Below are 21661 nucleotides of genomic sequence, written 5' to 3' on the forward strand. Positions count from 1 at the left end.
GGAGACCCGGTTACGATTTTCATATCTTACAGGGGGCTCTTGTCTCATGGGAAGTGAGCTCCCCCCTCCCCCATAATTCAAACCCTGTTCACAGTACAGACTGTGGAAAGCATAGCAAAATAACGTGAAAGCAACCTAATCATTACCTGTTTACTTTCTCTGTCAGAGAGCTGCTTCCTCCTTCTCTTTTTTTGCAAGTATCTATAATACATTTTTCTTATTGTAGTTCAGTTTAAAATTAATCACCATAAATTTAAAAATATGTTCCTGCAAATCTCTGTCAACTCTGTCGTGCAAAATCATTTATTACAAGACCACATGATGCATCAGAGCTCTGCATTTTATTTGAACATGACATATTTTCACTTTGTTTTGATTCCACATTTGAAAATTGTTCCTATCAATCTTTCACTGGAGCCAAAACTTAACTGTTTTGTTCACTGAAACATTAAATGCCAACTAGAAGCCGTGCAGACAAATAAAATCATTTACAAGTTTAATGTCTGCAGCTTCCCGTCTTAGGAAATAGTATAGGAGAGTGATGAGAATCTATATCCGAGATCAAAGTCAATTAGCTCTGCCCCTTTTTGGTCTTTAAATCATGCTGAAAGTCAAAAGGCTTCGCACACTGGTTGATTTTTTTTTTTTTTTTTAAACACACCTTTGAGAGAATTGTTTACTGTTCTGATTTTCAAAGGACATTGCATCTTTAATACATTTACCAGCCTTAGTTTATGCACTGATTGTGATCAATGATTTTCTGCATCGGTTGCTAGTGAGGGAAAAACAGGCCATATACTTACATTCCCCATAATGCATCATTTTCTCTCTAAACAAGTGGCAGCAAACAGGCACATCCAATACTGTATTACTTTCTTCTCTCATTCATGACGATGTCACACAGGCTCTCTGGTTCTGAAAAAGAAGCATTTCCCAGGTTCTAAGGATAGAGGTACCCCAACCAATCCATCATGCTTTGTGTGCTAATGATAGACTCATGCATAAGAGGCACCATAAGCAGTGAGAAGCAGCAGGCATGAAAAGGAGTGAATCAACTGTCAAGGGTTGTGATCTGAAGGACTGCAAGGCTGTGATTAGAATTTTCAATCAGGGCTTCCGCAATTCATCATGCTACCAAGGGAAGACTGTTTTTTATAGGCATGTTCCTTCCTCACTTCTACCTACTATTAGCATAGCAAGTTCTAGGGCATACAAAAAAAAAAAAAAAAAAAAAAAAAAAAGATCAGATCTTGCGGCCTCATCGTTAAAAACACATGCGCCTGAATCTTTAGGGAGAAAGGAGTAAAAAAAGAAGAAAAAAATCCATGGCAACGTAACTATTATTTTTCTATTTGTATATACAAAATTGAAATAAGAGTCTCAATGTCGAGCTTCCCCGCAGGAAAAAAAAAAAAACCACCACCCACATCTCCCCCACCCTCTCCTTCAGGCACACTTCTAGACACCTATGTGCAAAGTACCCGCAGAAGCTTTGACTTCCTTGTCATTAGGAGATACCATGGAGAAGAGAATCGAAAAGAAATCTTACTAGTTTAGATTTTACAAACCAGTGTGCAGAGGCAAACTTCTTCCCAAAGATAGCAGACTTCGAGCCTAACTACAGAGAACTGCATTCAATACCTGAGACAGCCGTAGCATAGTCACAGTTTGCAACATATAAGGAGGACTGGTATATGGAATGCATGCGTGCACATGTGCATATTCCTAGTAACCAATATGCAGTATCCAGCTTGGAAACAGGATACTCAGTATTAACAAAAACTATGTTCCAGTTACAGAAAATAAAAAACCTGGGACTCAGGGGATTTGGGTTCAATTTCCAACTCTGCCAAAGATTCCCTCTGTGACCTTAGGCAAATTACTTAATCTTTCTTACCTCACTTTGTCCACCTGTAAAAATGGAATAATAGCGCCCTGCTACACACTAGTGTTACGATTAGGAATGCATTCATATAGGAGGTGGTCCGATACCATCACAGAAAATCCCAGTCCTGCATTAAGATACACAGTTCTGATGACTTTGAATGGAGTGTCATGGGCCCACAGGGAAACTAATGCGACTGCAAAATCCAAATGTAAAAATACGGACACGTAGGGAATAGCTCCCAAAGAGCAGCCACAGACTAATATCTAGAAGTGAAGCATTATTTGCAACTTGCAATTTTCATGTTAAAGCACAAGTAACGAACATTAAAGATGCAGTATCCATACGTCTGTATAAGGAGTAAGTTTTAGTTCCCAGCCTCTCTCTGAAACATAAACACTAGGCATTTTTTTCAAGTTAGAAAAATTAATAAAATAAAGCAACATATTTAAGCAGGCAATTGAAATCTGTTTAACCCTTAGATGGAGGCAATATTTGCTTTCTTAACATTTGGCACAAACTATTGTAGCAGCAGTCACAAATCAAAGAAACGGCACAAGTTAAAATGCGCAAAAGTATTTTCCTCCTTGAGTACAAGAACTCCCTTAAGACCAACAAGCATTAAGCATATGAACCAAGAGGAAACACAGCCACTTGGGTAGGCTTGCCTTTTGTTTTCCAGCCACAAGAATAGTTTTCTGTAACATTTATTCCGATTTTTAGTCGCCAAATACTCTTTAAATTGTTACTAGGACATCCCTATAATTTTAGCTTGATGTCTTGCTGTTTAAATTACCTGAGATACAATAACTTATGGAAGTAAGGGTTTTTATAGGGAGATTAATAGAAACTTCAAAATTATTAGAACATAAAAGGCTTTAATGGCTAGCTTTCTAATCACCTTTAATGGTTATTGTTAACAGTTATCTTGTTAAATCTAGAATGTTTCAATTTTTCCCATTATGGCAGAAAAAAACCCAAACAGATGCTGAAAATTAGGGCCCTAATCCTGCAATAAGCTTTATGTGGGCAGCTCCTTGTCACTGCTAAAGTCAAAGTGGGTGGGCACCGTGCCAGTACCAAGATGCTGCTTCCTGGAACTGAGACCTTAGATATGTGGAAATCACAATCCCAAAAGTTGTGTTAGCTGAGCACTGAATAAAAGCACTGCTTTACATCACCTAAAATCCCAGACTTTCTTGCTGACATTGCATTTGGGCATCCAGCTGACATCTGCACATGGCTAAGCAGAGGTGATTAACTGCATAGTCTGAAGTTGTGCAGAAGCTGCAGCAGAGGCTAATTGGCTCATAGGAGTATGAGCTTTTGTGGACAACAGCCTCCTTTGCAGATGCTGGGGGTGGGCACATCTAGCCCTCATGCCTCTCTACATGAGTTAGTCTCTCAGGTGCCACCCTGGCCTGCCTTCTGCATAGCTAAAACAGCTCTTTGACAGTTTTTCAGTCACTAGGGTTGATAAAACCACCACCCTGCCCGTCGTTCAGGTTTGTGACCTGGGCATCGAGTTCAGCTCAGGCCTCTCTCTAGGCCCTCACCTGAAGGCTATGTTTAAGTCTTGCTGGTTCTTTCTGTCATGACGTCTTTAAAGTACGGTCTTTGCCATGCATCCATACAACTAACCCATCTCATCTTGCACTTGGATTACTGATTTTTTTTTTCCTCTGGCATTGTCAAATGCAATCTGGCTCCCCTCATTTCCACTTGGCATGCTGCTGCCGCCAAGATCATCCTACAGGCCTGTCACTTTGACCAGGTCAGTCTTTCCTTTGAGTCCCTCCACTTCATCATATCAAACCATTTCAAGGCTCTTCCCAATTTAATTTCATCCCCCCTCGTCTCTCACTATGTATGAATCACTCCCACTTCCAACTGGCTGCCAATGCCAGCTTCCATCACCCACCCCTTAAATCCTCCAAAACAGTACTCCTGTTAGTCTCTCATGCTGCCTCTTGTACCTGGGAGAAGCTCCCTTTAAACATCTGCAAAGTCACTTGAATCTCCTCCCAAAACTCTCTTTTTGCCATGAAACAAAATGCTTAAAGGCCTGGCAACAGTCAGGCCCAGTCATGTGCAGAAGCCACTGTGTATCATGCTGCTCACTCTCACTACTGTCTCAGTGATCCTCTGTACATCCCTACCTACTCATCCAGATCTTTCTCTTGCCTCTTTCATTTTGACTGCAAGTTCTTTGGGGCACGGACAATCTTTTTATTTTGCCTTACACGGTGACTTGGGTTCTTAAGCGCTCTGATAATTCAAATAATTATATTTATGCTGTACACTCATCTGCAGCCAAAGCCTTGCAAACATGTTCCAGACATTAAGAATAATCATTACAATTTGTTTACATCCTATGAATCTCAAGTCTGATCTCCATCCCAGAGATGCTAGGAAAAGATGCAAAACGGCCTAAAAACAGACTCTCTCTGTTTATTGCAAAGTGACCCCTGTTGAGAAAGTGCACTCTAGGTTGGCAATCCTCTTTTTCGTAATCCTTATACAATCTTCCACAGATTTATTCTGATCTTTCCCTAGGGTAAATACATCTCTCAGTATTTGCCAGGAGCTACAAACCTTTTCACCAACTCATCAGCTGCACATTCATCTAGTCATTTGTGGAAATATGCAGGTATGAATGCATGTAAAATACTAAAGACTCCTTTCCAGCTACAGAAGGAAATAAAACTAGCCCATAGTAGATAGTCAGTAATCTCCTAGAGCCAGGGAGTCTGACATAAATTGGCTTCATTCAGAGTCAGAACTGATCAACGTTGTGTAATGTGAGCCAGTCCACACCAAGTCTGCTGGATCCAGAGGACTTTTGCAAGACTTTCCTGAAGGTCTCCACGGACAGCAATAGCATTTGCTAGATTATATTTAAAATAGCTAGGGAAATAACTTCTAGTGTATATTACAGAATATTGTATTCGGCTATTTAAACAGGGCCAAATAAACGTGCACAAGTAACAAAAATCCAGCAGAAATTCTGAATGAACTTCTAGTCCCCCAAGGCCTGATGTTAGCCTTTCTGCTGGCGCAGCAGCAAAGTCAACTCACTGCCCTGGGCCTAATTATACAATACAGTAAGATGTTTGAAAACATCTCTAGATGCTGAGGAGTTTTTGAGGAGGAGGCAGGGAAAAACAGCTCTCAGAAATGAGCTTCCTATGCCCTTCTCTCCAGTCCTTCCACTATCTGCCTTGCATCTTTCCTCTCTTCTTTCCACCTCTCCACCCTTATAATCACCAGTTGAACCCTAAACTATCACTGTTTCTTGCCTATCTAAGAAAAATGCAAACCCTCACCGCTCAAAGAACCAGCAACATAAATACCACATTTTCTCAAGTATAACACGCACCTGATTACAATACCCACCTTGTTTTTGAAAGAACTATTTTCCCCAGGTTTATGGCTGCAGAGAACAGGGGCAGAGCCTAATGTTCAACTGACTCACCCTCCTTTTCTTGCTTAACTAAAGAACAAATCCAAGCAGCTCCTGAAAACTTGTCTCCATGGGTGGATCTATGCCAGGGGTGGGCAAGATGCAGCCTGTGGGCCAGATGCAGCTTGCCAGGCCAGTCTATCCAGCCCACGGGGCTCCTAAAAAATTTTGCAAATTAATATTTATCTCCCCAGGGCTGCCTGTCATGCAGCCCTCAATGGCTTGCCAAAACTCAGTAAGCAGCCCTCCGTCCAAAATAATTACCCACCCCTGATCTACGCTTTTGAAAAGAGCTGCAGAGTCTCCAATGCTATAAAATAGGAAGAGGAAGACCAGGGGCAGGTAGTAAACAGCAAAATTGCTCTGAGAAAGACTCTCTTGACTAACTGAACATCAAGACCATTAAAAACGAGACACGATTGTTAATAACGTGGAGCACTTCAGAAAATTAGGGGAAATGTGGTATTTTTGTGCCTTATGAAATCTACTGATATTGGCTTTTCAGGCAGTAAATACTAACAGAAGAAAAATAACTTGAGGCATACTTACCAAGTCACCATACAGAATTTTGCCAACAGTTTCTCTTTTATTTGCACACTACCAAAAATCGTACAGCTAGTGTTTTAAATATACCTATCTCTGAAAATAGCCAGGCTTCCTGACCCATTTAAGTGCATGGATAAGACCATGGCCCATAACAGGCTGTCAGTTTTCCAGGTAAACATTATTATAAAGCAACACATTACAGTCCTGCTTCTGACTAAGGCCTTCTGTGTTAGAAGTATAATGAAGACAGCTAATAAAAAATCTGCTATACCCTTCATTTGAATTTTTTGTATAATTTGTTCTGCCATGAAACCCTATGACAAAAAATGATTCCCAAGCTCTTTTTATAGCTTTGACCAAACACAATAACGATCATATAAGTTTCAGAATAATTATGAAGCAAGGCATTTTCTAGTATTTTATCCTTCTCAAGACCTATTTTGACTTGCACACCTGACTTTTACAGCCAAGACGACTGTTCTGTGCATTATACTTAAAAAAAAAAACCCCAGCCAGCCTCATTTCCTCTTATGTTCCTCCTTAAAGAAATAAATCAGTGTGTTGACTGATTGAAATACTTAACTGTCAGTCATTTCACTCTTTCCCTTCTCTTCCTCAGACCAGCCTTCATGACCTCAGTGATGCAGAGCGGTGATTAAATTTTAATGACATATAACACCCAGTGATAAGCTAAGCGAGCAGTTATGAACAAATAATACTCCGTAACTCAATAAGATAGGTTATTTGCCTTTGTGTATATTTTTGCAAAGGCAGTGAAGGTGCTGGTGCTTTTTTACTAATGCAATAACATTAGTACTTAATGGTGCAAAGCACGGGAGAGCAATTTACAGTCTACAAATAAGAGTAAAATGTGAAAATCTTAACAATACAAGTTTATCTTCCTCATGAATTACCTAGGCAGTACTTTTATTATATAACATCCATTGTTTCCCCTTCTGCAAATTACTTCCTGAATCTATTAACTAGAATGGGAGAAATGCATTTTTCAGTCTTATTCCCTGGAACAAACAAAATAAATCAGTCTAAGTGGGTGAGCTGAAACCAGCAACAAGGCCAGGATATTTCACGTATATAATCATTGGCTCCCTATAAAACTTGTCTCCTTTCTCTGGTGGTGAGGGGAAAAGTAAAAGTGCAAATGTTACAGTGATGAGACAATTCTGAGAAAAGCATTTGAATGCATGAGAGATGATTAAAGATCAGGCAGGCTTTCTTCCAGCTCAACTTCACATTCCTCCAGGGAAGCAAATTCTACAATGGTCCACAGCAGATAAGGAAAAACCTGAGTATATTAAAAGGCTCATATGTTTAAACCCAGGAACTACAAGCCTTCTTTGTAACTCAGGCTAAGTACAGACTTTCACAAAGCCTGAGGCAGGAGTGAGCAAATTTTCGCACTTTAAGCTCCATAGGTTAGGTCAGGACCAAACAGAGGTTTCCTTTGGTGGGGGGCAGCACGCAGAGAACCTGCACTGGGCAAGGCCAGCAGGTTGAGGGCACTGCCGCAGGCCCCCCAGCAGGCAGTCGGGGAACGCCAAGCCCAGTCAGGCACCCAGCCAGTGCAGTTCCTCTCCCCCGGCTGCCCCCAACAGTAGCCACTGCTATCACCTGCTGACAGCTGCTTGTGTGGGGGCAGAGCTGGGGAGAGGAGCTTCACTGTCCCCCTCCCTCCCCCCACAACCCCACCTCCTTGCCTTAGCTGCTGGAGTCTCAGGGATAGCCCAGGGGGCAGAAGTAAACTCCTCTGCTCCCCTGCATGAGTGTTTTGCTAAGGCAAAAACAGCTGTGGAGGAGCAAGATAATTTCCCTTTGCTCCTGGAAACTGCCTGAGGTTAAGGCACGGGGTTAAGGCAAGGTTTGGGAGGGGAAGAACGCCCTCAGCTCCCTCGGGCTGCCCCAGGCTGGGGGACCCTGGGCTGGGGTGGGGGGGAAGCCCCATAAGGCAGAGGCTCCCTGATGCCCCGGCATACTGGGCTGCATGGGCAGGCCCCTGGCTGGGAGGACTCCTGCTCCCTCCCTTCTGTGGCAGCCACTCAAGTAAATCAGGGGGGAGTGGGGAGGGGAGAGGGCTGCGAGAGTCTGCAAAGTCCTTACCACAGGGACTTTCCACGTGCTGTGTAGACCCTGGCTAGTCGGCTGGGGGTCTGTTCTCCGCCCCCTCAATCCCTATGGGCTGACAGTCACAGGCAAGAAGCAAAGAGTGAGGCAGTCGCTGCTCCACTGGAGCAGGCAGCATAGCCCAGGGATGCTGAGGGACTGCGAATTAACTTGAACCAGGCAGGGATCTGGGACAAAAGTTCCATAAACTGATAATACCTAAATCAGTTAATTATGATACTACATACAACCAGGTCTATCTTAAACTGGTTTTGGTCATTTTGAAGGAGGCTTATGTGAACTGAGATTCGTTTGTGTTACAGGTTTAAACCAGTTTCTGATCACTTAAACCAGTCTGTGTGTAAATTCTGTCCACAGCCCATGAGTTTGGATGATGGCAGATGGACTATTTTTATTTCCTCGCGCCTTCTCCCCAGCATCCCTGCCTGTCTTGAGTGAACTAGTTCATAGTTAAATAAACACCTAGAAGTTACAGAGGCTTCATATACTGGGTGGCACATTACAACAAAAAGGGAAGGGATCCCTTTTATATGCTATTTAATCCTAAAAATTACAGACGACACCCAATATTGATACTACATGGTGAAAACTGTAGCCATTATGTTCCCATTAATAATACACCACTTGCTACGAAATCCTTTTGTATATCCTGTTTAAATTACCATATGATAAATGTAACATTAAAATGTGGCAAAAACAATGACAGTGAGCAAATGAAGTCTGACATTCCAGCGTTATCTCCTCTTGTTATTGCCTAAGCCCTGAAACCATATGTGTTGAAAGCAAAGCCCACCATTCCTTCTTCATCTGACCTTCTCAAGGTAGGAAACTATCAAGCTCTTAATTGTAAAAGCTGTCACCCGTCAAACTGGATTAGTTTTAACATCTTCTCCATCACACCTGAAACCCTCTCCCTATCACAGGGACCATTTCACTTTATGAATGAAATTCCAACCCCCATTTACTTCAGTGGAGGTAAGATTTAACCATACATACTTAGATCCCTGACATGCCTGCGATGTACATGGGGGTGTCTTTCCGCTGACATCAGCAATTTCTGCATAAGGCCTTCAGTTCTCAGTGAGAAACTTATTCTCCTTGTAATGGCTCTTGCCTACAAAATGCCAAATTGCCAAAAATACCCAATCTTCACCCACACCTTGACTTGGCATGCTAGAGGCAGACAGCAGGGGAGCCACAAGTAGATGCTTGTTGCTGGGGGATAGTGCATGTGCAGTTCCATGGCTAGGGACAGACATTCAAAAAGCCTGAGCCTGAATTGATTCAGTCTTTGCAGGTTAGTCTAAACTGCCTAGACTAAACTGGTTTGTAACTATACAGATATCCTGTAACAGGGAGTTTTCTCAGGACCCATCTGTCATTGGCCCACCCACCTGGTTCTGAGCCAACAGAATGATATATAATTACGGTGCTAATTAGGCGGGAGGCTGCCCATTCTTGCCCCGATGCCAGGGGGCGCTATCTGCAGCTCCATTCCTCCCCTATACTGCAGGCCAAGCCTCGCAGATGGCATCCACAGTTCTTAACATCACCAGCCCCACACTGGGCCCCAGAATCCTCCAATCCAGACCCCAATTGGATCCCTCCAATCAGGCGGCCTACTCTGCCCTCATTCTGGGCTGCCTAGCTCCCTGAACTCTTCCCCCTCTCAGGTGTGCCCCCCCCCAGGACCTCTGGCCACACTGGCCCTGGCCTCACATCCAAGGCCAGTTGGAAACCTCAGACCCTCAGCTCTGGGTATCCCCCACAGTGGGCCCCTGGCCCTTTTGACCTTTCTGGTCCTGGCCCCAGCACTGACCAGTTGAGAGTGTTTTAAGTCAGGTTTCTGAGCCTCTAGCCCACTCTCTAACCTGGGTCCACCATCTTTGCCCTATTATGGGGTAACCAACCCGGTTGTGAGAGCTGGGGTTATTAAGGTGCCCCAACCCACCTTTCACTGGCATGGTAACTTGCCTGGCATTTTCTGGGGGCTCCTGTGCCACTGGGAGCCCCACCAGGTTACCCACTCCTGGCAGGGTGCAGTTTTAGGTCATGCCCAGGACCATGAGCCTCCAAATCATTCCCTTAAACTCCTGCCCTTACCTCCAGGATATTGCATAGAGACTTGCACCCAGGTGATGTTTTTGCCTGGCCTGCCAGCAACAAATTGCTCTGTTTATATAGGTGGCCAGCGATCTAAAATGGCCGCCACAATCAAACGCCTGCTGGCTGCTTAGCTCAGCCTTTAAAGTGGCAGGCACCAACAGTGCCCTGCCACACATCCCCTCTGGACTAAGGAAATGCAGGCACATGCCTGCAGTGGCTCAGGCTGGAAGTTGGTGGGGGGGAGAGAAGGGGCAATACAGCAGCCCTCCATTCCCTTCCATGGTGCTGAGCTGAGGGGGGGGTGGCCAGGCCCCAGCAGAACACTCTGATTAGGGAGGGGCTCCCTCCCCATCTCCCCGCTGTTGGTAACAGACCATTGAGTTACACAGCAGGGAGTCACATCTCACAGATGCATCTCGAGCAGATCCAAGGAGGTAATCCTCCCCCTTTATGAGACATTGGTCAAGCCATAGTTGGAGTACTGCATCCAGTTCTGGGCACCGCACTTCAAGAGGGATGTGGACAACATGGAAAGGGTCCAGAGGGTCCACTCATATGATCAGGGGACAGCAGGGCAGGCCCTATGAGGAGAGGCTATGGGGTCTGTTACAAACTAGTCAGGGGGGATCAGCAGGGACTGGGGAAGTCCCTGTTCCCCCAAGCACTGCCAGGAGTGACCACAAGCTGGTAGAGGGTAGATTTAGGCTAGATATCAGGAGGCGCTATTTCACGGTCAGGGCGGCTAGGGTCTGGAACCAACTTCCAAGAGAAGTGGTGTTGGCCCCTACACTGGGGGTGTTTAAGAGGAGGTTAGATGAACACCTTGCTGGGGTCGTTTGACCCCAGTACTCTGTCCTGCCATAGCAGGGGGTCAGACTAGATGATCTACTCAGGTCCCTTCCAACCCTAGAAACTATGAAACTACAGAGAGTTGTTAGCATTTGTCAGCCCATCAACAAAACAAACAGCCTGTCTTATTATTTCAAGCTCTTCTTAAACAACTTTTTCAAAGAAAGGAACAGAGGGATATTACCAGCTACCTGCTGATTAGCTCCAAAAAGCACTGTCCTTTCCCCCTTTGTCCCATCTCCCACAGCATGTACCCTATCCAGCATGTGGTCTGTTAGCTAATGCTGACAGATGTCTGTGTAAGGCAGAGGGGAAGGAGGAATCCCTGCTTGAGCAGGGAGTGAGGGTGGGGTGGGGGCAGAACCCACTGTATCTGCAGTCTCTGCTGGAGCTGCAGCCATGGAGCAGTCAGCCCTGCAGAACTGGAGCACAGAGCAGAGCCCTGCCCAGGGCTGCAAAGCATCTGAGGTGCCGGAGGACTCTGATTTAACTTAAACCAGGAAGGGGTCTGTGACAGACATTGCGTAAACCAGTTTGACCCAAATCAGTTAAGTCTGATACTACATTCAACCAGGTTTATCTCAACCCAGTTTCAGCCATTTTCAAACTGGTTTATGTGCACTGAACATCTGTTCTCTTATAGCTTTAAACCAGTTCCTGATCACTTAAACTGGTTTATGTGCAATGTCCGTCCCTAGCCCAGGAGGACAGCAAGGGAGGAGCCAGAGTTGTGCTGCCTCAGACCCCCTTCCCTGTCATGTGCCCCAAAGTGTGTGTACACCCACTGCTGCCATGAAGCCGGTGACAGGGCTCTGGACCCCAGTGGAGCAGTTTACAGCCTGCTGTTTCCATGCTACTGCTGCCCAGAGCTGGGGCCAGCTGTAGCAGGCAGCCAGGAAGCTGCAAACAGCTGTGCTGGGCTCTGTGGTGGTAACAGCTACATGTGCATCTTGGGAAGCACAGCTGGGAAGGGGCCTGGGGACAGCACAATCCCAGCCTGTCCCACATCAACTACCCTAAGGTGTGCATGCACCCACCACCATGGAGACCAGACAGAGCTCTGGAGCCCAGTGCAGTTGTTTATAGCCTGACTGCCTGCCGCAGCTGGCCCAGGCTCTGGGTAGCTGCATCAGACAGCTGGGAGGCTGCAAACAATTGGACCAGGCTCCAGAGCTCAGCAGCAGTGGCTGCAAACATGCCTCCAGGAAGACAGCAGAGGACAAGCCAGGACTGCACTGCTCTGGGCCCCTTCCCGGCTATGCATCCCAAGGCAAATGTGTAGCCGCTGCTACCATGGCTCCATAGCCCGGTGAAGCTGTTTGCAGCCTCCTGGCTGCCTGTGACAGCCAGCCTGGGCTTTGGGCAGCTGGCTGTGGCATGTCAAACAAAGTGGCCTTGTATGCCATGCTCTGGCATGTGTGCTGGGGGTTGCTGACCCCTGCCCAAGTCTATGTACTTCTTTCCCTGAGCTATTATACCTACAACCTTGCCAGCCCACTCCCCTCCCCCCATAATTCCTGAGCAGACAAAAAGTCTAATAAACCACTACTTGCCACTTTGGGGACACAGAACTCAAAAAACACACGTCTACCTGCACTTTTGTGCCCTGTGGAGCTTATCTCCAGTTATGCAAGGATAATGACAGCAATGGAAGATGTGACAATAAAATGGTGAAGTTATATACCACCTAAAGAAACAAGGAAGTTATACAGAATGATGGGTGGCTGTATATGGTGAGCTCTAGCACTTCGTATGTAGGACTGTTTTGTTCTCAATACTTAGATACTCAATAAAACTTGTATGAAATTAAGTGCGATGAGGAAAATATACCCACTGATCTAAGACCAAATTTGAATTGCTTCATTGCTGGGCTGAGTCTTTAAACGACTGAATTTTTTTTTCTTTCCTTTTTTGCTAATTTCTCTGAAAATAGAAAGTTAACATAGTGCCCACAAAAGCTGTGGAGTGGAACAGAAATTGAAGTCAACAGAAATTAACCAACTGAAACAGTAAGATTTTGGACAGCATTTTTAAATGCGTCTGGGAGATCTGGGGGGTACTGAAGACATGCACTTCTAAGCACTCTGAGTGCTTCAGAATCCAAATGGGCACAGGAGTTTAAAAACAGAATTTCCCAGGTCAGTATCCGTTTCCATAAAATGCACACAAAGCTCTTGCCTGCCCTCACAGAAGCAAGAAACAGCCACCTTGGAGATCCAGGCCACTCTGTGCTCAGTTCCCTATAGAGGAAATATGCAGTGTCTGCTTCATAGTTTCCAAACAGACCATCAGCCCCAGATGCTGTCAGGTTCAGGTCTCCACTTAAATCAAAGGGAGCTCTAAGTAGTTAGAGAGAAGAAATAGCTTAAAACAGCTAGTAAAATTACTTTTAAAATTGTCAAATAATCCCTCAAATCCTTGATCCTAGGGTCAGGCCATACATTGATAAGTTTTAGAACAAATTTCAATATACCAGTCAGTAATTTGCATAGAGATACTTCCCTGGACTTAGTAATGCTACCTACTGTTAAGGTTGCCCACGGTTCCCTTGAAAGGATCCTGTCTTCATTTGCTCAAAACTTTAACAAACATTAACTAAGTAGGCTGAAATTTTAGTCTGAATTCCTGCCTTAGGATAATTTTTAATTAGGAGTGGGGAAGTTCAGCCATGAAAACGAGGCAAAAGAAAAATATGCTGTTTAGTTCATGAAAAATTCTTGGGACCGTTTCTTTGAACTGCTCTATTTCTCCCAGACTTTAGAGCAGGAACTGGACATTTGGAAGGGAAGACGTGGTTGGCCTTCCTGTGCAAATCAGTAGCCAAACTAGGGGGTGTGGAGCAGGAGGTAGTAGGGCACCAGCCCCTGGCACTGATGTAAAGAGGATGACTGGAGGAGACCTGCCCCCAGAAGTTGATCATGGCAAGTGCAGCCCAGGCAGAGAAGTGGGTCAGGCACAACCCCATGTCCAGTAGCATACCTGGGGTTGATGGGAGGTAGAATGACCACCCAACCAGGAAGCTTTGCCATGGGAGGCACAGTCCTGCACCCAGGGTGAGGGAAGTGAACAGGGAACCAGGAGCAGCCCCCAGGGAGCCCATGCTACTGCCTAATCCCTTAGCTGCATCAGCCTAAGCCCGCAGGGCTACAGCAGCAGTCACAGCAGTAGCAGCTGATGCCTGAGTATAGAAAGCTAAGGCAGGTAAGACTCCCCTTCCCTCCCCTCCTGCTTAGTCCCAAGTGCTGAAGGAGCTCACTATGCCTCTGGTAAAAATCAACCCAAATATGGGCACAATTATAAGGTAGGGAGGGAAAACACAAAGACAGATTTTGCACGTACGCAGTGGGGCTTCTTTGATTTTAACAGCTAAAAATCTCCAAAAATGCCAAAAATGTATTTGGTTGTAAACCTAGGAAATTAGGTTTATGTTAAATCTCTAAAAAAGGTCAAACTCTTAGAATTAGAAACCAATATTATTAAGGATTGCCTGTTTTCTCCCTTCCCTCTTGTAAGTATGGTTGATCATACAGCACTTAGTAACACAGATGTATACAGTTTTTTTCTACCAGGGTCAGCCCAGGATGAAGTATACACATTTTGGTTACAACTGTTTGGAGCGTGAGTGGAAAAAACTTCACATGAAGAAAAGCCCACAGAAAAAAGGACTAAGTGAGATGCGCATTTTTTCATGCTGTTGTTACTTTCCGTACAACCACAAAATGCTTTGATCAAGACCTGCATATTCTGTTTCAGGACAGACCAACTCGCAGCCCATGAAGGCTGAAATTGTGTCAAGGAGGAGCCTGGCTCTGGAACTCAGGGGGTGAAGACTGCCCGGAAGAGAGCAAGTTTTTTCACAGCTCAAAGTGGCACGCTGAAAAAAGCTGCATCCCTAAGGCTACAGAATGCTGCCATTTACGGGGCAGAAAGGCCTTTGGTTGCATTGACACCCTTTTGAAGTATAAAGCATTGAACAGGAGCTTGAGAAAGTCTATGTTGTTCTGAAGCATGAAACTGCAACATGAAAGCAGCCTGGTGGTTCTACTTGATTACTTGCCAAAGATAAATATATTTTTTCATGCTGAGAACAGTATTAGTCTGCAGCAACAACGTGAATATATACAAATTACCTAATGGTTGAAAGGAGGAACCAGAGCAAGATTACAGGAGTTATTTAACACCCAAAGTTTTGAAGCTGGAAGTGTGAACAATCCTCTATGTATAAAAAGGTAATGGAAAATAACATCATGGGAGCTTGTACATGTGATGCCGTTACCATGTACACGTGACAAAAATGTCATTGTGTAGCTTGATGGCATCATGCTATACACGTGCAGGAGTTTGGGGAGTTTTAAATGAGTTGGCATTGTTGCAAACTAACCTACATCAGGATGTAGTTCAGTTTGCAACGATGCATTGCGGCTATTAATCAGGTCACCACCTAGCCACGGGAGAGGCAGACAGGCTCTGCAGGCACCTGATCCTTTTTTTTTCCCCTGGCAGAGCCTGCCTGCCTCTCCCGCAGCCAAGGGGTGAGCTGCCGGTAGGCAGAGCGCCCCTGAGCCAGTGGGGGTGGGACCCGGTCGTTCCCTCCGTGATGCCAGCGCCTCCCAGGCTGCCTGTGTGGGCTGCTAGCAGGCCGGGTGCTGACTCAGCTTAGGGTCAGGAAAGAGTTGGGTCGGGCTCACTAGCAGCCCACCCAGGTGGTCCCAGGGGGTGCCACCACTGCAGAGGGAAGGACCTGGGGCCCCCTGAAGCTTAGGGACTGCGTGGCCCGCCGGCAGCTCAACCCCCAGCCACAAACAGGCTCCGCCAAAAAACAAAACCAAAAAAAGTATCGGTCCCTCACCCTAACAGTGACAGACACCCCTAAACTGAAGTGGTGGGTTTGACTTAAAATCCCACCATTTCATGTAGGGAGCAGAGAGTGCAACCATAAGGGCTAACCCCCCCTACACATGTACAAGCGCCCAGAATAAGAAGGAAAGCTGTAGTGTGAGTGCATTGCCTTACTTCCCTACACTGAAAAGCTGTACAAACAACTCATGTAAAAATTCTTCATGGTAGCTAGGACTAAGGGTAAGAGTGGACTCTAGTAGTTCCCCTGGGATTTAAATTGTGCAGTGGTCATAGTTAGCTCTGCACAGATTATATTGAAGCCTCGAAGAATCGTTTATGTAGCTGAAATATCACAAGACCCAATGTTATCTACATATTTCAACACTGGAAATACAGTACCCCGCCTCCAAGAAATAAGTGACTTGAAAAGCAGTTCAAAAAACATCCACGGGAGCAGAGTTAAGTCAACACTGAGCACCAGTACCCTTCCTAAGATTTAAAAATATATGCATCTCATTTAGTTGATTAGCAGACTGCTGTGGATCTGAGTTATTACTTACATAAATTCCATTTTGTAGCCAAAGAAAGTAGAATGGATGGGAATATAATCAACCATTAGTAGCTCCTGTTTGAGAGTTTTCGCTGAAGCAAAATATTATGTTAACGGCATAGCACACCTCTACTGCTATAATCTACTCTTCAATTTTCTATATTGTTGACTGCTTTTTCTAGACTTTTGCATTACACTTTTGAAACAGGCTGTAACATATTGCAGAGTAGCATCTTGATAGATAAAAATGGTGAGAAATAGAGAAATGAAATAGGCTCCATTTACGTTTAATGGGTAATTTTCTTTCCTTTAAAAATCTGTTTGTGGATGCCAAAACCAGGATCTCTCTTGGTAAATGTTGTGTATTGTTACGAAACCATAAAACAGACCTCAAGACTGCTTCTCCTGTCTTTCACGCTCACAAAACCATAGCCTCTTTAGGCCCGAGAAGCAGGGAGGATAACAGACATCCTCTTCTACACAGACAGGTGAAGATCCACAGGCAAAACAGCCCTCTCCAGATGTGAATCCACCTGGCACCACCTGGTCCATAGCTAATGCATTTATCCCAAACACTTTTTAAATAAGGAAGCTGCCCTTAAATATAAATAAGAGCACTTATTTGAAACTTCACTTCAAATACTTAAAACAGCAGCAGTAGAACAACAGCTATTAGTAAGAAAGCCAAAGCATAAAAAAACCCCACTTTCCCTGGACATTACAAAACATTATTCTCTAAATTCAGAAAGGTAAAATCCCCAAGGACATCACAGGAAAATGAGATAAAACCAAACGACCACGAGCCCTTTTGTAATCAAGTTGTGCGTGTTGCTAACAGCCAAATCATCTTCACGTAAAGACCTTCCAAACCCTTTACTCCTCTACTGGATTGCACTCTACAGGGACCCTTTTCTTACTTTTTGAAAATGCTGATACACACTTCCAAAAAATACCACCCTTCCCTGTTTTGTTACAAAATTTGGGAACAGTGACATGGTTATCGACAGAGATATTCAAAGAGTTATCATCAGCATTTGAGTTAGCTTCTATTCAAATGAACAGCGCAATTCATACCTTCAAGCTACCATCAGGCTCTCTAGCAACTGAGCCAAATACTCAGATTGTAGCAGTTATATTTGCGACCTAGTTTGAACGTTTCCTCCGCAACCATAAGACTCACCGAAATGCTTGAGAACAATAAACAGATTTGCATGTTACGCGTGATTAATTTTAAGGGTAAGAGATGTCATACCGTAGTAAGCCAGATATCCAGCGTCAAGAATCATCACTAGCTGTTGTCTTTCACCAATAAATTATATGAAACACTTCAACTTTTCTTTTTTTTATAAATACAATTCTAATATAAATTATAATATTATAAAGCAAATTATAAATAACAAGACAAAAATAAAATGGAAAGTCAAATATTTTCTGAATTGATGTCAGTCCAGATTGCAAGGATTTCCAGCTTCCTGCAATTTGTCTCTTTATCATATTTGTATTACAACAACATATAAAACAGACTAATATTTTACTGATATTTTTGTTTTATAAGGAAGAAAAATAAGTTAATAGCAAGAGGGAAAGGAAATTAAAATCAATCAAAAGCATGAAGAAAGGGAAGGTAAGGGCAAGAACTTCACTCCTATGTGCATATCATCCTTATCAAGTATTTTGTTATTAATTTTCTCTGCTTGTTCACACGATACCCCATACCAAAATGTTATGCTATTTTTGTACATATCCCTTTAACTTGGGTACTTTTTTCCTGCTCAAATCAGCAGCTGAAAACACTATTATTAATTGTAAAGGACTAAGAATGTGCTCGCTGATACTAATATACATCTTGCAGTGGTTGAACATTTCCTCCACCTTCTTTGTTCTTTCATATTTACAAGCCAAAAGTACATCTTGGTACACAATTCATCCCATTGAACCATCTGTTCCAATTCATCCACAGCCGCCTGTCTACTTAGGGAAAGTGACTCCAAGAATTATCATGAATCCAGTAAAGACCCAAGGAGCTAAAAGACAAAGACACAAAGGCAGTAGTGTATTAAAAACGTCATCAAGCAAACCTTGAACTGTTGATGAAATATATGCATGGAAGTGCATAGGCCTGTTTTGTCACTGGTTTCTGGAATGAAATGATCAACCTTTGAGGTCAGATACAAGCATTTCTAGTGTCCAAACAGAACCAGTACCAAATGCCTTCCTCTGGCCGATTAAATACGCCATAGTGCTGCTTTGTTCTAATGGATGGAGCATTAATTACTGTGGCTCAAAAGAACAATCAGATGGTTATTTTTGTAAAAACCTTTGGACATGATGATTTCACTAGCCAGCTCTTTAAAATTTACACTAAACTTAATTTCTGGAACATGGGAGGAAAGAAAAGGGATGAGTGATATGAATACCACTTCAGTGTGCATCACATTATGTCTGGGCTACACTGAGGCTGTGCTTTCTCTGCAAGCCTTTACTGCAAGAAACCAGGGGCACCTATACACATTCCCGATGCTGCCTCCAATGCATTCTAATTAAAACACGTAGGAGCAGACCCAGTTAACTGAGTACACTGAAGCGTGCTAATTAGCACACTCCAGCAGCCTCAGCATTATATGTACTCAGCGTCCCCATGCATCAAAACAGCAGCTGGGGCACTTTAAATAAAACTCATCAGACGAGCTTTGATTAAAGCACCCCCATCACCATTTTGAAGTATGAGATGCTGCAGGTGCTTTAATTAAAGCAGCTCCCAAGAGACACTCTAATTAAAGCACTCCCCTTCCCCCCTCAAAGCATGTGTAAACGTGCCCCAGACTCTTAATCTGAAATCAAGTGAACTCCAAAAAGGTCCCTGGTGAAACACAAGACTTGCATTACTTTCATGTGGATTAGTTCATTCCTAACTCTTCCATCCACAGGCAACTGGTAGGCGGGGCACGTGTTCCCCCTGAGATTGGTCCCCGACTCAGCACCGCTCAGGATGGGGCAGCTTTTTTGCCATGTGGGCTGGCGGCATGTTGGGGGCGGGGGGACACTAAGCTGCAGCACAGGAGGAGTGGATATGGGGCTTTTGGCCCACCCACCAATTGTGCCCCCCACCCAGACTCCGGAGGCACCAGTCACCCCTGCTTCCATCCACAGATCTCAAATCATTTTGCAAAGCAGCATATCATTATCCCATTCTAGCGATAAGGAAATGGAAGCATGGAAAGGGGGAAACCAGTCTTTTCACAAGTAACCACTTCTTTTAAGATCTGTGGCATATTTTTCGATGCCCCATCTAAAACAACTAGCGTCTGATTTTCAGTTTTCCAGCACCTCTTGATTATTTTAGGCCAGATCCTCAGCTGAGATAAATCAGTACAGCTGAAGCCGATGTAGCTGTGCCAATTCAAACCAGCAGAAAAGCTGGGACTTCAAGGTACAATCCAATCTGTCTTCAGGGAACTACAGCATCCCAAAGTGCAGGTCCTGTTCCAGTATAATTTAACATTAAAAATCCCCAGTGATACAGCTAACAGGAAATAGTCATAATGTGCTCTTGACCCTTTTTTTTTTTTTTTTTAATCTTCCTGACTGCATTTATTACAATTGCCCCATAGCTGTCCTAGCCTTAAGGCTTGAATGTTTTATTTAGGTAACTTTTAATGAAGCCGTTCACCATCAGTGATGGAGATTTTAGACAAAGCATTGAAATAAATGCACAGTAGCCTCTAAACGCTTTCTGCTTTACCCTTCACTAGTTACCTCCTAAACATGAAGGGGTCAAGGTATTCTCAATCAGTCCACTGTTCTGGTTTACTTGTTTAAAGTGATGGTAGATTTTGGGTGGTAGCAAAGCATACTGGTAAAAACAACGGGCTAGAAAACAAGTTGTCCAAAGTGATTCAAACTGGGCACCAATGAAAAACTGTACTTGAGTTTTTATACTGCTGCCATGGCCAGGACTGATGGGGCTAAACCTGTCCCTCTTTTACCCTGCCCAGAGTCCACTAACATTCTTCCAACCTGTAAGTCGGGACACCCTAATAGAGACCAAGGCCTTGAAAGCAAGCGCTAAGGATGAACCCAGAACAGCCACACTAGTGAACTTCTGGCTCTGTAGTGTGCTTGTGGGCAGGGTTGTCCCCAGCCTCATCCTCTGCAGGTCACCCTACTGACGTATATAGACATGTCCGCAGTGACTCACTAACAGAGCTCAGAACTTAGAGTTCTAGCCCCCTAGGTCCATGCTTTAACCTAAAGAGACCATGACTTAAGACCATGATTATCTTAAACATAAATGTACAGTTCAGAAAGGACTAGTCCCAGAAGCAATCTTCTATTCTAACTCACATAGAGACCTGTCAGATCATGATAAAACACTGCAGGTTTTAATCTTTCATCTCTGTAAACTATACCCTCCATATTAAAAATGCTGCACTGCAAGCTATTTTGCCTGGTATAGCCAAATCAAGTTCTTGACAGGCTGAGAGGCAAAATTTGGATGCTCCTATCCTGCAACTGTAACTAAATAGAAAATAGGGTTACGGTATGCCCGGGTTTTCCCTTTTTGAGCCCCCCAATCTCCATGCAGGTGTTTTTTTGAAATAGGAACCAATGTCTGGGATTTTGCTCTGCTCCCCTGGCAGGAGAGCAATTGGAGGCAAGGATGGCATTGGGGGGAAGCTGCCTGGGCACCAGGGCTGCAGCAAGGCAGGGGAAGCACCTGCCCCTCCAGTGAGGGAAGCAGGGGGAGGCTTTGGGGGCAGCAGGGAGCTCTGTGGCTCGGTTTGTGCCTGTGCTCGCATGGGCTGGATGGCCCCAGGAAACACTGCCCAGGGGAGGGGTGAAGCATGGCCAGGCCACCTGGCACTGCACTGGAGCCCCAACCCGGGTGCCACAAGCATCCTCTCCTCTTCTCTCCAGCCTACATCAGGGCCATACACACCTTGCCATCGCCCATATGACTTGAGACTACAGGGTGTGAGTGAGAGGCACCAGTATAACCCAGGTAGAGTGGGGCATGAGGAACTGCAGCTTGGGAGTAAGGGGCACTGGCAGGGCCAGAGGGCTGTGAGTTGGGAGCAAGGTGTCCCCCAAACACTCATGGCAGTCACTCATTGTGGTGCCCTGTGAACAGTGGGGTCCCTCAAGGCTCTGTCCTTGGACCCATACTGTTTAACATCTTCATTAACGATGTGTACATTGGAGTCAGGAGTGGACTGGCCAAGTTCGCCGATGACACCAAACTTTGGGGCAAAGCATCCACGCCAGAAGATAGGCGGGTGACCCA

General features: G+C 44.6%; 1 protein-coding gene across 2 annotated transcripts in view; it reads right to left on the reverse strand.

Annotated features, from left to right (window-relative positions):
* The window catches only part of DAB1 (DAB1, reelin adaptor protein), a 771943-nt gene that overhangs the window by 263791 nt on the left and 486491 nt on the right, over positions 1-21661 (reverse strand). For both annotated transcript variants that reach the window (XM_019531498.1, XM_019531499.1), the window contains one exon: positions 804-915. The gene's annotated coding sequence lies outside the window, so the exon portion shown is untranslated. The remainder of the gene's footprint in view (positions 1-803; positions 916-21661) is intronic.

Source organism: Crocodylus porosus, unplaced genomic scaffold (genome assembly GCF_001723895.1).
Source record: "Crocodylus porosus isolate Cpor-Errol unplaced genomic scaffold, CroPor_comp1, whole genome shotgun sequence".
Lineage (NCBI taxonomy): Eukaryota > Metazoa > Chordata > Crocodylia > Crocodylidae > Crocodylus > Crocodylus porosus.